The 14,701-nt window shown below is 43.3% G+C and overlaps 1 non-coding gene across 1 annotated transcript; it reads left to right on the forward strand.

Annotated features, from left to right (window-relative positions):
- Positions 1-50: 50 nt before the first annotated feature.
- trnap-ugg (transfer RNA proline (anticodon UGG)) lies at positions 51-122 on the forward strand. The gene has a single exon. It is a non-coding gene; the product is annotated as a tRNA-Pro (tRNA).
- The last annotated feature ends 14,579 nt before the right edge of the window (positions 123-14,701 follow it).

A 14,701-nucleotide genomic window follows, 5' to 3' on the forward strand; every position in this document is an offset into this window, starting at 1 on the left:
TGTGAATTGTGTGCGTCTATAAAAGGACAAATATGGCTTTAACATAGTGTGGCTCGTTGGTCTAGGGGTATGATTCTCGCTTTGGGTGCGAGAGGTCCCGGGTTCAAATCCCGGACGAGCCCAGTTTTTTTCAATCATCACAGTATTTTCACTTCTTTAATACTTAATACCAATTCACATTTTCAGAGAGAGATATATTGGAACGAGTAGTATCGCCCACTGTAACATTCTCTATTTTGTAATAAAGTGTACCATTGGTAGGCATCCAGCCTACTATAACTTTTAATTGAGTACTATAAAATAGAATAGAAAGTACTTTATTGATCCCTGGGGGAAATTCAGCACCACAGTTCGCTCACAATAGACAATAAACACTCAGGTATTTTTTACATGTGAATAATATAAATACAGTCTATTATACAGCATTATTCACATATGAATAATATAAATACAGTCTCGATAACAGCATTATTCACATGTGAATAATATAAGTACAGTCTATTATACAGCATTATTCACATGTGAACAATATAAGTACAGTCTATTATACAGCATTATTCACATGTGAATAATATAAGTACAGTCTATTATACAGCATTATTCACATGTGAATAATATAAGTACAGTCTATTATACAGCATTATTCACATATGAATAATATAAATACAGTCTCGTATACAGCATTATTCACATGTGAATAATATAAGTACAGTCTATTATACAGCATTATTCACATATGAATAATATAAATACAGTCTATTATACAGCATTATTCACATATGAATAATATAAATACAGTCTCGTATACAGCATTATTCACATGTGAATAATATAAGTACAGTCTATTATACAGCATTATTCACATATGAATAATATAAATACAGTCTCGTATACAGCATTATTCACATGTGAATAATATAAGTACAGTCTATTATACAGCATTATTCACATATGAATAATAGAAATACAGTCTATTATACAGCATTATTCACATATGAATAATATAAATACAGTCTCGTATACAGCATTATTCACATGTGAATAATATAAGTACAGTCTATTATACAGCATTATTCACATATGAATAATATAAATACAGTCTATTATACAGCATTATTCACATATGAATAATATAAATACAGTCTATTATACAGCATTATTCACATATGAATAATATAAATACAGTCTCGTATATAGCATTATTCACATGTGAATAATATAAGTACAGTCTATTATACAGCATTATTCACATGTGAATAATATAAATATAGTCTCGTATACAGCATTATTCACATGTGAATAATATAAGTACAGTCTATTATACAGCATTATTCACATGTGAATAACATAAATACAGTCTATTATACAGCATTATTCACATGTGAATAATATAAGTACAGTCTATTATACAGCATTATTCACATATGAATAATATAAATACAGTGTCGTATATAGCATTATTCACATGTGAATAATATAAGTACAGTCTATTATACAGCATTATTCACATGTGAATAATATAAGTACAGTCTATTATACAGCATTATTCACATGTGAATAATATAAGTACAGTCTATTATACAGCATTATTCACATATGAATAATATAAATACAGTCTCGTATACAGCATTATTCACATGTGAATAATATAAGTACAGTCTATTATACAGCATTATTCACATATGAATAATATAAATACAGTCTATTATACAGCATTATTCACATATGAATAATATAAATACAGTCTCGTATACAGCATTATTCACATGTGAATAATATAAGTACAGTCTATTATACAGCATTATTCACATATGAATAATATAAATACAGTCTATTATACAGCATTATTCACATATGAATAATATAAATACAGTCTATTATACAGCATTATTCACATATGAATAATATAAATACAGTCTCGTATACAGCATTATTCACATGTGAATAATATAAGTACAGTCTATTATACAGCATTATTCACATGTGAATAATATAAATATAGTCTCGTATACAGCATTATTCACATGTGAATAATATAAGTACAGTCTATTATACAGCATTATTCACATGTGAATAACATAAATACAGTCTATTATACAGCATTATTCACATGTGAATAATATAAGTACAGTCTATTATACAGCATTATTCACATATGAATAATATAAATACAGTCTCGTATACAGCATTATTCACATGTGAATAATATAAGTACAGTCTATTATACAGCATTATTCACATGTGAATAACATAAATACAGTCTATTATACAGCATTATTCACATGTGAATAATATAAATACAGTCTATTATACAGCATTATTCACATGTGAATAACATAAATACAGTCTATTATACAGCATTATTCACATGTGAATAATATAAGTACAGTCTATTATACAGCATTATTCACATGTGAATAACATAAATACAGTCTATTATACAGCATTATTCACGTGTGAATAATATAAGTACAGTCTATTATACAGCATTATTCACACGTGAATAACATAAATACAGTCTATTATACAGCATTATTCACATGTGAATAACATAAATACATTATACATCTATCATTCTATCAACCAGAATATGTTAGAAGAGAATATACACATTATTTCAGCAGTTATTGCAGAAATGGGTCGCCCCTCCCTAGTCCTCAGTCGAATGTACTCGCATTTATTGAAGTAAAAGTATAAAATAGTATAGGATACTTTAGTTTTTGCGGTTGATTTCCTGTTGCAAGCCAAATATTTGGCTGTCGTCTACACTATCATTAGGAATTTTTTTTTGTTTTGTTTTAGTATGTCTTTTGTTTAAAGAAAAACACGACACAAACCTTCCCAATTGTTAGAACTACCACTGTTTAATATGTTTGTGTGTATGCTTCACTGATGACACTATTTGGTGAACGTCGTTTTGTCCTACTCATTTCGGCGGTTCTTCAACTCACCATAGTGTGGGGACTGTGAGGCAACAGTTTGTTTGCATGTCAAATCTCGTGTTGTCTCATTTTGTCCACCAAAAGTTTTATACTGTGCGTGAATGCACAAAGTTGAGCTTTGTTGATATTATTGACTTGTAGGAGTGCTAATCAGGCATATTGCATGACTGCAAGCTAATCCATGCTAAAATGCTAATTAGGCTAGCTGTATGTACATATTACATCATTATGCCTCATGTGTAGGTATATTTGAGTTCATTTAATATCCTTTACTTTTATCCTCTTTGTATATAATTTATATTTGCATGTCTCATGACACATTATCTGTATGTAATATTGGCTGCATTTCTCATAGTTGTTTGTGTGCCATGTTGTTCCAGACCACAGCAAACATTACCTAGCTTGCCAAATATTGTAATAAATCCATTAGAAGAAGACAGCCTGTCTATACCTTTGGCCATTAAAAGCCAGTCATTTCCAGGAGTTATCTCACCTTCTGAGCAGCCTCTGATTTACTAACGGTTTAATGTTGTAAAAATGTGTAGAATAAATATTACATTTCAACATTTCTGTCAACCAAGATTTGCTTCTGTCAATACTTTGTCTGTGACGTGGTTTGCTCTCCCGTGGTGCAAATGAATTGGACCATACGTGGCGTGCAGGTGAGGACATGTTTAATATTTTTTTTAAAAAGGTACAAACAAAAGGCGCGCACAAATGCGGAAGTAGAAAACTAGACTATGAAACAAAAGACATGCACGTGGGCACAAAACTATGAACAATAAACAAAACTTACTTGGCATGAGATGAAACAAGAACTATGGTAAACAGGTGCAGAGCATAAATGTGTGGAGAAGATGAATGTGATGTCGCCAGGACGAACAACAGAAACAGAAAAGCCTATATAGTGACATGATAGGTGAAAACAGGTGCGTGACTAACCGTGAACAGGTGCGTGACATGACAATGTGAACCAGGTGAAGACAAGAACTAAAAAGTGTCCAAAAACCAAGCAAAACAAAAACATGATCAACACAGACATGACAGAGCCCCCCCCCCCCCCCCCCCCCCCCCTTACGGACAGATCCCAGATGTCCAAAAAAAAAACAGGATCAAGAGTCATGGGAGGGCGGGAGGGGGACATGGCGGTGGGTCGCCAGGCAGAGTCAGGTGGCGGCGACGCGTAGAGCGCCGCTGTACCAGGCGAGGGGGGCGACCTGGGAATGGCCATATCCATGGCCGACGAGGAGGTCGGCGCACTTGGCGTGGCGGACGACCAGGTAGTGGCCACATTCGTGGCCGACGAGGAGGCAGGCGCGTCGTCGTCGTTGCAGGCGTGGAAGCAGCCGATGACGCAGGTGCAGCAGACGAAGCAGGCAGCGAAGCTCGGCGTGGTGCGTCAGGCGGAGAGTCTCGGCGTGGCGGGTCTTGGCGAGGGTCTTGGTCTTGGCGAGGGTCTGGGTCTTGGTCTTGGCGAGGGTCTTGGTCTTGGCGTGGGTATTGGTCTTGACGTGGGGGGTCTTGGTCTTGGTCTTGGTGTTGGCATGGTTGGTCTTGGCGTGGTTGGTCTTGGACTTGGTCTTGGCGTGGTTGGTCTTGGCATGGTTGGTCTTGGCGTGGTTGGTCTTGGACTTGGTCTTGGCGTGGCGGTGCTTGGATTTGGTCTTGGTGTGGCGGTGCTTGGACTTGGTCTTGGTTTGGGGGTGCTTGGTTTTGGTGTGGAGCTGTGACTGGCGGCACTTGGCGTCGTGGAGCTGCGACTGGCGGCACTGGGCGTCGTGGAGCTGCGACTGGCGGCACTGGGCGTCGTGGAGCTGCGACTGGTGGCACTGGGCGTCGTGGAGCTGCGACTGGCGGCACTTGGCGTCGTGAAGCTGCGACTGGCGGCACTTGGCGTCGTGAAGCTGCGACTGGCGGCACTTGGCGTCGTGGAGCTGCGACTGGCGGCACTTGGCGTCGTGGAGCTGCGACTGGCGGCACTTGGCATCGTGGAGCTGCGACTGGCGGCGCTGGGCGTGGAGCTGCGACTGGCGGCGCTTGGCGTGGAGCTGCGACTGGTGGCGCTTGGCGTGGAGCTGCGCCTGGTGGCGCTTGGCGTGGAGCAGGTACTTGTGGCGCTTGGCGTGGAGCAGGTACTGATGGCGCTTGGCGTGGTGGGGCTTGGCGTGGAGCTGGGCGTGGAGCCGGTGGATCTTGGCATGGTCGAAAAACTGGTGGTGGCGGCCGTGCTGGTGGCTGTGGCTTGGCAGGTCGAAAGACAGGTGGTGGGGGTCGTGCTGGAGGCTGTGGCTTGGCGTGACGAAAGACTGGTGGTGGAGGTCGTGCTGGAGGCTGTGGCTTGGCAAGGCGATGCTGAACCACCCCACCTGAACATTTCCCAGCCCTAGCCCCCCCCTCAAGGAGCGGATCCCAGACGCGCTCCCCACGGTCTGGAACCGTCTTTTGGGGTGGGTGGAGGGAGGTCAGGAGGGGGGCTAAATCCTCCCCTCTAAATTGTCCAAAATGTCTTTCCTTCCCCCCCCACCTGGGCTTTTGTGGGTGGATAAAAAGAAAAATTTTGTGACGGGGGCGGGGTTTGAGTCTTGGGGGGCGGGGCATGAAAACTGGGTGACTGTGATTGACATGCTCTTATTTCTAAAAACATGTTTTGATAGTGCTCTATCTTGGACTTAGAGTCTTTTGCTGGGGGCGGGTGATCAAAAGAAAAAGAATTCAGGAAAAAAAAATCTTGGTCTATGATGTCATCCTGGGTCCTCCGCCCGGAGGGGGAGGAGCTTGCAGGAGCGCAGCGTGCTGTCCGCTCACCTTCCCTGACGTCCTCGGTCTGGAGCGCCGCTTCCGGGACAGGGATGACGTGCCAACGTCCCCGGGCCAAACGGAGCTGATCGGCACCAGTTTGCCGGTCGGACCCCACATGAGATCCCTGCGCTCCATGGGGGAATGGCGGAGTGTCTCGGCTTCCATGGCGCGCAGGACCTCCCACGTTCCTTTGTCCAATCTTGCGGGAGAACTCTTATGCTGGCGACATCTGTCAATACTTTGTCTGTGGCGTGGTTTGCTCTCCCGTGGTGCAAATGAATTGGACCATACGTGGCGTGCAGGTGAGGACATGTTTAATATATTTTTTTAAAAGGTACAAACAAAAGGCGCGCACAAATGCGGAAGTAGAAAACTAGACTATGAAACAAAAGACATGCACGTGGGCACAAAACTATGAACAATAAACAAAACTTACTTGGCATGAGATGAAACAAGAACTATGGTAAACAGGTGCAGAGCATAAATGTGTGGAGAAGATGAATGTGATGTCGCCAGGACGAACAACAGAAACAGAAAAGCCTATATAGTGACATGATAAGTGAAAACAGGTGCGTGACTAACCGTGAACAGGTGCGTGACATGACAATGTGAACCAGGTGAAACTAATGGTTACTATGGTGACAAAGCAAGGGAGTGAAGACAAGAACTAAAAAGTGTCCAAAAACCAAGCAAAACAAAAACATGATCAACACAGACACCTGTTGTCAATCATGTCTGTATTATTTAAAGCCCATTGTTTTCAGTTAGTCGGCCTGGCGACATCACACTTTATGATCACTCTTCTTCATGCCATGTTCACAGTCCCATGCCAAGGAAGTTTTTGTTTCATGTTTATAGTTTTTTGCCTTTCTGCAAGTCTTTTGTTTTCATTAGCCAAATTTTGCACCTCCGCTGTGAGCGCTTTTTGTTTGTTCCTTTTTTGATAGATTCATTAAAATATGTACATACATTCACGTCTTGCCCGCGCCAACTTTCCGTTGCCTTCCGGAAAAACAAACCTCAAGGACCAAGTCTTGACATTTTGGAAGATGAAACAAAGCGTGTCCAACTGAGTCCAGTCCTTAGGACAGCAAATAATCTGCTACACAATCAAAACATGTATTTATTTGCAAATTGTTCAAAAAAACAGCACAATAAACAATCACACTTATATGAGTAGGAAGAAGCAACACTTATTTGATCCAACCCCCGTCCCATGAAAGTGTCTGATATTGTCTTCAACATGTATTATATCGTTAGACTTTGTGAACACCATATGCATGAAGCATTTTAAATGTGCAAAGTAATTACAGGTGTAACTAGACCTGTTTATTTTTAATTGACCCGATAATGTGTGGGAAGGGCGGAGATTCTGTTTGGATCGTCGCCAGGAGTGACCGAGTTTGCATGTCGCGCCCGCGGATGAATCACTGAATGAATCAAATAATCGCTGATAAACGTTTTCATATTCTATTAATGTATTTGACTTTGTATCTATTACATGTGTACGTCTGAAATGATATTTAATGTCAAACTGGAATCTTTACCAAAGAAAAAGGGTCTTTCCTAAAAGGTTACATTTGTAGTCAGAAATGTACATGCATAGCATTCGTTTGGGCTCTTAGTGCTGTCAAGCAATTGGAAAAGAAAAGTAAAGAAATAATAATTGGCACGATTATCTATAGAGCACAATTAGGCGATTCAAAGTGCTTGACAGAGAATTAAAATTAATACAAAATACAATTAAATCATTAAAACAATACTAACTCGGTAGAAGGCCGCTGGCGAGAGATGTGCCCGCATGGTCAACTTATGGTGTGGGTTCATCGTTGTGCGGACTGGTTCCTCGCCTCCCTCCCACTTGTCCCTGATGTCGTTTGTTCCGGTGGGGTGGCCAGAGCCGGCGGAACGTAAGGTCCCTCGGTTCCCTTCCCGCTCCATTAGTCGTTATTGGGATGTCTGGAATCCGTCCCTTGAGAGGGGGGCTATGGTCAGCACAGCTCTCATCTCTTCCTTTTGGGCCACCTCCAACGTTGCCGCCACTATTCCTTCCTCTTCTGGTAAAGCCTTCTCAGACATTGACGCCACTATTCCTTCCTCTTCTGGTAGAGAATTCTCAGACGTTGCCGCCACTATTCCTTCCTCTTCTGGTAAATAATTCTCGGACGTTGCCGCCACTATTCCTTCCTCTTCTGGTAAAGCATTCTTAGACGTTGCCGCCACTATTCCTTCCTCTTCTGGTAAAGCCTTCTGAGACGTTGCCCCCACTATTCCGTCCTCTTATGGTAAAGCCTTCTCAGACGTTGCCGCCACTATTCCGTCCTCTTCTGGTAAAGCCTTCTCAGATGTTGCCGCCACTATTCCGTCATCTTCTGGTAAAGCCTTCTCCGACGTTGCCGCCACTATTCCTTCCTCTTCTGGTAAAGCCTTGACAGACGTTGCCGCCACTATTCCTTCCTCTTCTGGTAAAGCCTTCTGAGACGTTGCCCCCACTATTCCTTCCTCTTCTGGTAAAGAATTCTCAGACGTTGCCGCCACTATTCCTTCCTCTTCTGGTAAAGCCTTCTCAGACGTTGCCGCCACTATTCCTTCCTCTTCTGGTAAGCATTCTCAGACGTTGCCGCCACTATTCCTTCCTCTTCTGGTAGAGAATTCTCAGACGTTGCCGCCACTATTCCTTCCTCTTCTGGTAAAGAATTCTCGGACGTTGCCGCCACTATTCCTTCCTCTTCTGGTAAAGCATTCTCAGACGTTGCCGCCACTATTCCTTCCTCTTCTGGTAAAGCCTTCTGAGACGTTGCCCCCACTATTCCGTCCTCTTATGGTAAAGCCTTCTCAGACGTTGCCGCCACTATTCCGTCCTCTTCTGGTAAAGCCTTCTCAGATGTTGCCGCCACTATTCCGTCATCTTCTGGTAAAGCCTTCTCAGACATTGCCGCCACTATTCCTTCCTCTTCTGGTAGAGAATTCTCAGACGTTGCCGCCACTATTCCTTCCTCTTCTGGTAAAGAATTCTCGGACGTTGCCGCCACTATTCCTTCCTCTTCTGGTAAAGCATTCTCAGACATTGCCGCCACTATTCCTTCCTCTTCTGGTAAAGCCTTCTCAGACGTTGCCGCCACTATTCCTTCCTCTTCTGGTAAAGCCTTCACAGACGTTGCCGCCACTATTCCTTCCTCTTCTGGTAAAGCCTTCTGAGACGTTGCCCCCACTATTCCTTCCTCTTCTGGTAAAGAATTCTCAGACTTTGCCGCCACTATTCCTTCCTCTTCTGGTAAAGCCTTCTCAGACGTTGCCGCCACTATTCCTTCCTCTTCTGGTAAGCATTCTCAGACGTTGCCGCCACTATTCCTTCCTCTTCTGGTAAAGCCTTCTGAGACGTTGCCGCCACTATTCCGTCCTCTTCTGGTAAAGCCTTCTCAGATGTTGCCGCCACTATTCCGTCATCTTCTGGTAAAGCCTTCTCTGACGTTGCCGCCACTATTCCTTCCTCTTCTGGTAAAGCCTTCACAGACGTTGCCGCCACTATTCCTTCCTCTTCTGGTAAAGCCTTCTGAGACGTTGCCCCCACTATTCCTTCCTCTTCTGGTAAAGAATTCTCAGACGTTGCCGCCACTATTCCTTCCTCTTCTGGTAAAGCCTTCCCAGACGTTGCCGCCACTATTCCTTCCTCTTCTGGTAAAGCCTTCCCAGACGTTGCCGCCACTATTCCTTCCTCTTCTGGTAAGCATTCTCAGACGTTGCCGCCACTATTCCTTCCTCTTCTGGTAAAGCCTTCTCAGATGTTGCCGCCACTATTCCGTCATCTTCTGGTAAAGCCTTCTCCGACGTTGCCGCCACTATTCCGTCCTCTTCTGGTAAAGCCTTCACAGACGTTGCCGCCACTATTCCTTCCTCTTCTGGTAAAGCCTTCTCAGACGTTGCCGTCACTATTCCTTCCTCTTCTGGTAAAGCCTTCTCAGACGTTGCCGTGACTATTCCTACCTCTTCTGGTAAAGCCTTCTCAGACGTTGCCGACACTATTCCAAGTTTTGCACCTCCGCTGTGAGCGCTTTTTGTTTGTTCCTTTTTTGACAGATTAATTAAAATATGTACTTACATTCACGTCTTGCCCGCGCCAACTTTCCGTTGCCTTCCGGAAAAACAAACCTCAAGGACCAAGTCTTGACATTTTGGAAGATGAAACAAAGCGTGTCCAACTGAGTCCAGTCCTTAGGACAGCAATCATCTGCTACACAATCAAAACATGTATTTATTTGCAAATTGTTCAAAAAAAACAGCACAATAAACAATCACACTTATATGAGTAGGAAGAAGCAACACTTATTTGATCCAACCCCCGTCCCATGAAAGTGTCTGATATTGTCTTCAATATGTATTATATCGTTAGACTTTGTGAACACCATATGCATGAAGCATTTTAAATGTGCAAAGTAATTACAGGTTTAACTAGACCTGTTTATTTTTAATTGACCCGATAATGTGTGGGAAGGGCGGAGATTCTGTTTGGATCGTCGCCAGGAGTGACCGAGTTTGCATGTCGCACCCGCGGATGAATCACTGAATGAATCAAATAATCGCTGATAAACGTTTTCATATTCTATTAATGTATTTGACTTTGTATCTATTACATGTGTACGTCTGAAATGATATTTAATGTCAAACTGGAATCTTTACCAAAGAAAAAGGGTCTTTCCTAAGAGGTTACATTTGTAGTCAGAAATGTACATGCATAGCATTCGTTTGGGCTCTTAGTGCTGTCAAGCAATTGGAAAAGAAAAGTAAAGAAATAATAATTGGCACGATTATCTATAGAGCACAATTAGGCGATTCAAAGTGCTTGACAGAGAATTAAAATTAATGCAAAATATAATTAAATCATTAAAACAATACTAACTCGGTAGAAGGCCGCTGGCGAGAGATGTGCCCGCATGGTCAACTTATGGTGTGGGTTCATCGTTGTGCGGACTGGTTCCTCGCCTCCCTCCCACCTGTCCCTGATGTCGTTTGTTCCGGTGGGGTGGCCAGAGCCGGGGGAACGTAAGGTCCCTCGGTTCCCTTCCCGCTCCATTAGTCGTTATTGGGATGTCTGGAATCCGTCCCTTGAGAGGCGGGCTATGGTCAGCACAGCTCTCATCTCTTCCTTTTGGGTCACCTCCAACATTGCCGCCACTATTCCTTCCTCTTCTGGTAAAGCCTTCTCAGACGTTGCCGACACTATTCATTCCTCTTCTGGTAAAGAATTCTCAGACGTTGCCGCCACTATTCCTTCCTCTTCTGGTAAAGCCTTCTCAGATGTTGCCGCCACTATTCCTTCCTCTTCTGGTAAGCATTCTCAGACGTTGTCGCCACTATTCCTTACTCTTCTGGTAAAGAATTCTCAGACGTTGCCGCCACTATTCCTTCCTCTTCTGGTAAAGAATTCTCAGACGTTGTCGCCACTATTCCTTCCTCTTCTGGTAAAGCCTTCTCAGACGTTGCCGCCACTATTCCTTCCTCTTCTGGTAAAGCCTTCTGAGACGTTGCCCCCACTATTCCGTCCTCTTCTGGTAAAGCCTTCTCAGATGTTGCCGCCACTATTCCGTCCTCTTCTGGTAAAGCCTTCTCAGACGTTGCCGCCACTATTCCGTCATCTTCTGGTAAAGCCTTCTCAGACGTTGCCGCCAGTATTCCTTCTTCTTCTGGTAAAGCCTTCTCAGACGTTGCCGTCACTATTCCTTCCTCTTCTGGTAAAGCCTTCACAGACGTTGCCGCCACTATACCGTCCTCTTCTGGTAAAGCCTTCTCAGACGTTGCCGTCACTATTCCTTCCTCTTCTGGTAAAGCCTTCTCAGACGTTTCCGCCACTATTCCTTCCTCTTCTGGTAAAGCCTTCTGAGACGTTGCCCCCACTATTCCGTCATCTTCTGGTAAAGCCTTCTCCGACGTTGCCGCCACTATTCCTTCCTCTTCTGGTAAAGCCTTCACAGACGTTGCCGCCACTATTCCTTCCTCTTCTGGTAAAGCCTTCTCAGACGTTGCCGACACTATTCCTTCCTTTTCTGGTAAAGAATTGTCAGACGTTGCCGCCACTACTCCTTCCTCTTCTGGTAAAGAATTCTCAGGCGTTGCCGCCACTATTCCTTCCTCTTCTGGTAAGCATTCTCAGACGTTGCCGCCACTATTCCTTCCTCTCCTGGTAAAGCCTTCTGAGACGTTGCCCCCACTATTCCGTCCTCTTATGGTAAAGCCTTCTGAGACGTTGCCCCCACTATTCCGTCCTCTTATGGTAAAGCCTTCTCAGACGTTGCCGCCACTATTCCGTCCTCTTCTGGTAAAGCCTTCTCAGATGTTGCCGCCACTATTCCTTCCTCTTCTGGTAAGCATTCTCAGATGTTGCCGTCACTATTCCTTCCTCTTCTGGTAAAGCCTTCTCAGACGTTGCCGTGACTATTCCTTCCTCTTCTGGTAAAGCCTTCTCAGACGTTGCCGACACTATTCCAAGTTTTGCACCTCCGCTGTGAGCGCTTTTTGTTTGTTCCTTTTTTGATAGATTCATTAAAATATGTACTTACATTCACGTCTTGCCCGCGCCAACTTTCCGTTGCCTTCCGGAAAAACAAACCTCAAGGACCAAGTCTTGACATTTTGGAAGATGAAACAAAGCGTGTCCAACTGAGTCCAGTCCTTAGGACAGCAATCATCTGCTACACAATCAAAACATGTATTTATTTGCAAATTGTTCAAAAAAACAGCACAATAAACAATCACACTTATATGAGTAGGAAGAAGCAACACTTATTTGATCCAACCCCCGTCCCATGAAAGTGTCTGATATTGTCTTCAATATGTATTATATCGTTACACTTTGTGAACACCATATGCATGAAGCATTTTAAATGTGCAAAGTAATTACAGGTGTAACTAGACCTGTTTATTTTTAATTGACCCGATAATGTGTGGGAAGGGCGGAGATTCTGTTTGGATCGTCGCCAGGAGTGACCGAGTTTGCATGTCGCGCCCGCGGATGAATCACTGAATGAATCAAATAATCGCTGATAAACATTTTCATATTCTATTAATTTATTTGACTTTGTATCTATTACATGTGTACGTCTGAAATGATATTTAATGTCGAACTGGAATCTTTACCAAAGAAAAAGGGTCTTTCCTAAGAGGTTACATTTGTAGTCAGAAATGTACATGCATAGCATTCGTTTGGGCTCTTAGTGCTGTCAAGCAATTGGAAAAGAAAAGTAAATAAATTATAATTGGCACGATTATCTATAGAGCACAATTAGGCGATTCAAAGTGCTTGACAGAGAATTAAAATTAATGCAAAATATAATTAAATCATTAAAACAATACTAACTCGGTAGAAGGCCGCTGGCGAGAGATGTGCCCGCATGGTCAACTTATGGTGTGGGTTCATCGTTGTGCGGACTGGTTCCTCGCCTCCCTCCCACCTGTCCCTGATGTCGTTTGTTCCGGTGGGGTGGCCAGAGCCGGCGGAACGTAAGGTCCCTCGGTTCCCTTCCCGCTCCATTAGTCATTATTGGGATGTCTGGAATCCGTCCCTTGAGAGGGGGGCTATGGTCAGCACAGCTCTCATCTCTTCCTTTTGGGCCACCTCCAACGTTGCCGCCACTATTCCTTCCTCTTCTGGTAAAGCCTTCTCAGACATTGCCGCCACTATTCCTTCCTCTTCTGGTAAAGAATTCTCAGACGTTGTCGCCACTATTCCTTCCTCTTCTGGTAAAGAATTCTCAGACGTTGTCGCCACTATTCCTTCCTCTTCTGGTAAAGAATTCTCAGACGTTGTCGCCACTATTCCTTCCTCTTCTGGTAAAGAATTCTCAGACGTTGCCGCCACTATTCCTTCCTCTTCTGGTAAAGCCTTCTCAGACGTTGCCCCCACTATTCCGTCCTCTTCTGGTAAAGCCTTCTCAGACGTTGCCGCCACTATTCCGTCCTCTTCCGGTAAAGCCATATATGCTGAGTAAGAAGGACCATCAAGACATAATTGGAATATTTTCAAGTTTTATTAAAGCTTTAGGAGATTAGTTTAACCAATGCATTCATATCGGCTACTCTAGTTGATCCATACTTGCCAACCTTGAGACCTCCGATACCGGGAGGTGGGGGGTGGGGGCGTGGTTGTGGGCGTGGTTAATAGGGGAGTATATTTACAGTTAGAATTCACCAACTCAAGTATTTCATATATATATATATATATATATATATATATATATATATATATATATATATATATATATATATATATGTATGAAATACTTGACTTTCAGTGAATACTAGCTATATATATATGTATATATATTTATTTTATTATACATATAAATAAAATAAATACTTGAATTTCAGTGTTCCAGGGGCTATCCAGTAGATGGCAGTATTGTCATGTTTAACTTCTCCTCCGTTCATGACTCGGCCACCGTGTTCAATGGAGAAGTCTGTTTTACAAAATGTACAGGCAACATAATTACATACCCCTTCCCCTTCGAACTGTCCTGAATGAACTGAAATTCTTGTTTCCATTCCTTTTGGAACTTGCAAGCGTATTTCTTCATCTTGCTCGTCGACGGCGTCGCCATGTCTGTAACTTCCTCGTTCTTCTGCTTCGTCTCCTTGTTGTGTGCGCATTTGTGCACTCTATAGATGTTATGACGTCATTGGGCAGGCGAGCTGTTTATATTGTGGGAAAGTGGACGTGAGAACAGGCTGTCCCCACTCAGGTCCGCATTGAGCTGGAGGGGGCGTGGCCTCCAGCTCCGGCTGAATACCGGGAGTTTGTCGGGAGAACATTTCTGCCGGGAGGTTATCGGGAGAGGCGCTGAATACCGGGAGTCTCCCGGTAAAACCGGGATGGTTGGCAAGTACGGAGGAAGCTAGCTTAGCTCCGGGACCTCGTCGGAGTTATGCTAAAAACATTAGGTCTCCAACTACGCCAGCTCTCACTTGTT

Source organism: Entelurus aequoreus, linkage group LG03, assembly GCF_033978785.1.
Source record: "Entelurus aequoreus isolate RoL-2023_Sb linkage group LG03, RoL_Eaeq_v1.1, whole genome shotgun sequence".
NCBI lineage: Eukaryota > Metazoa > Chordata > Actinopteri > Syngnathiformes > Syngnathidae > Entelurus > Entelurus aequoreus.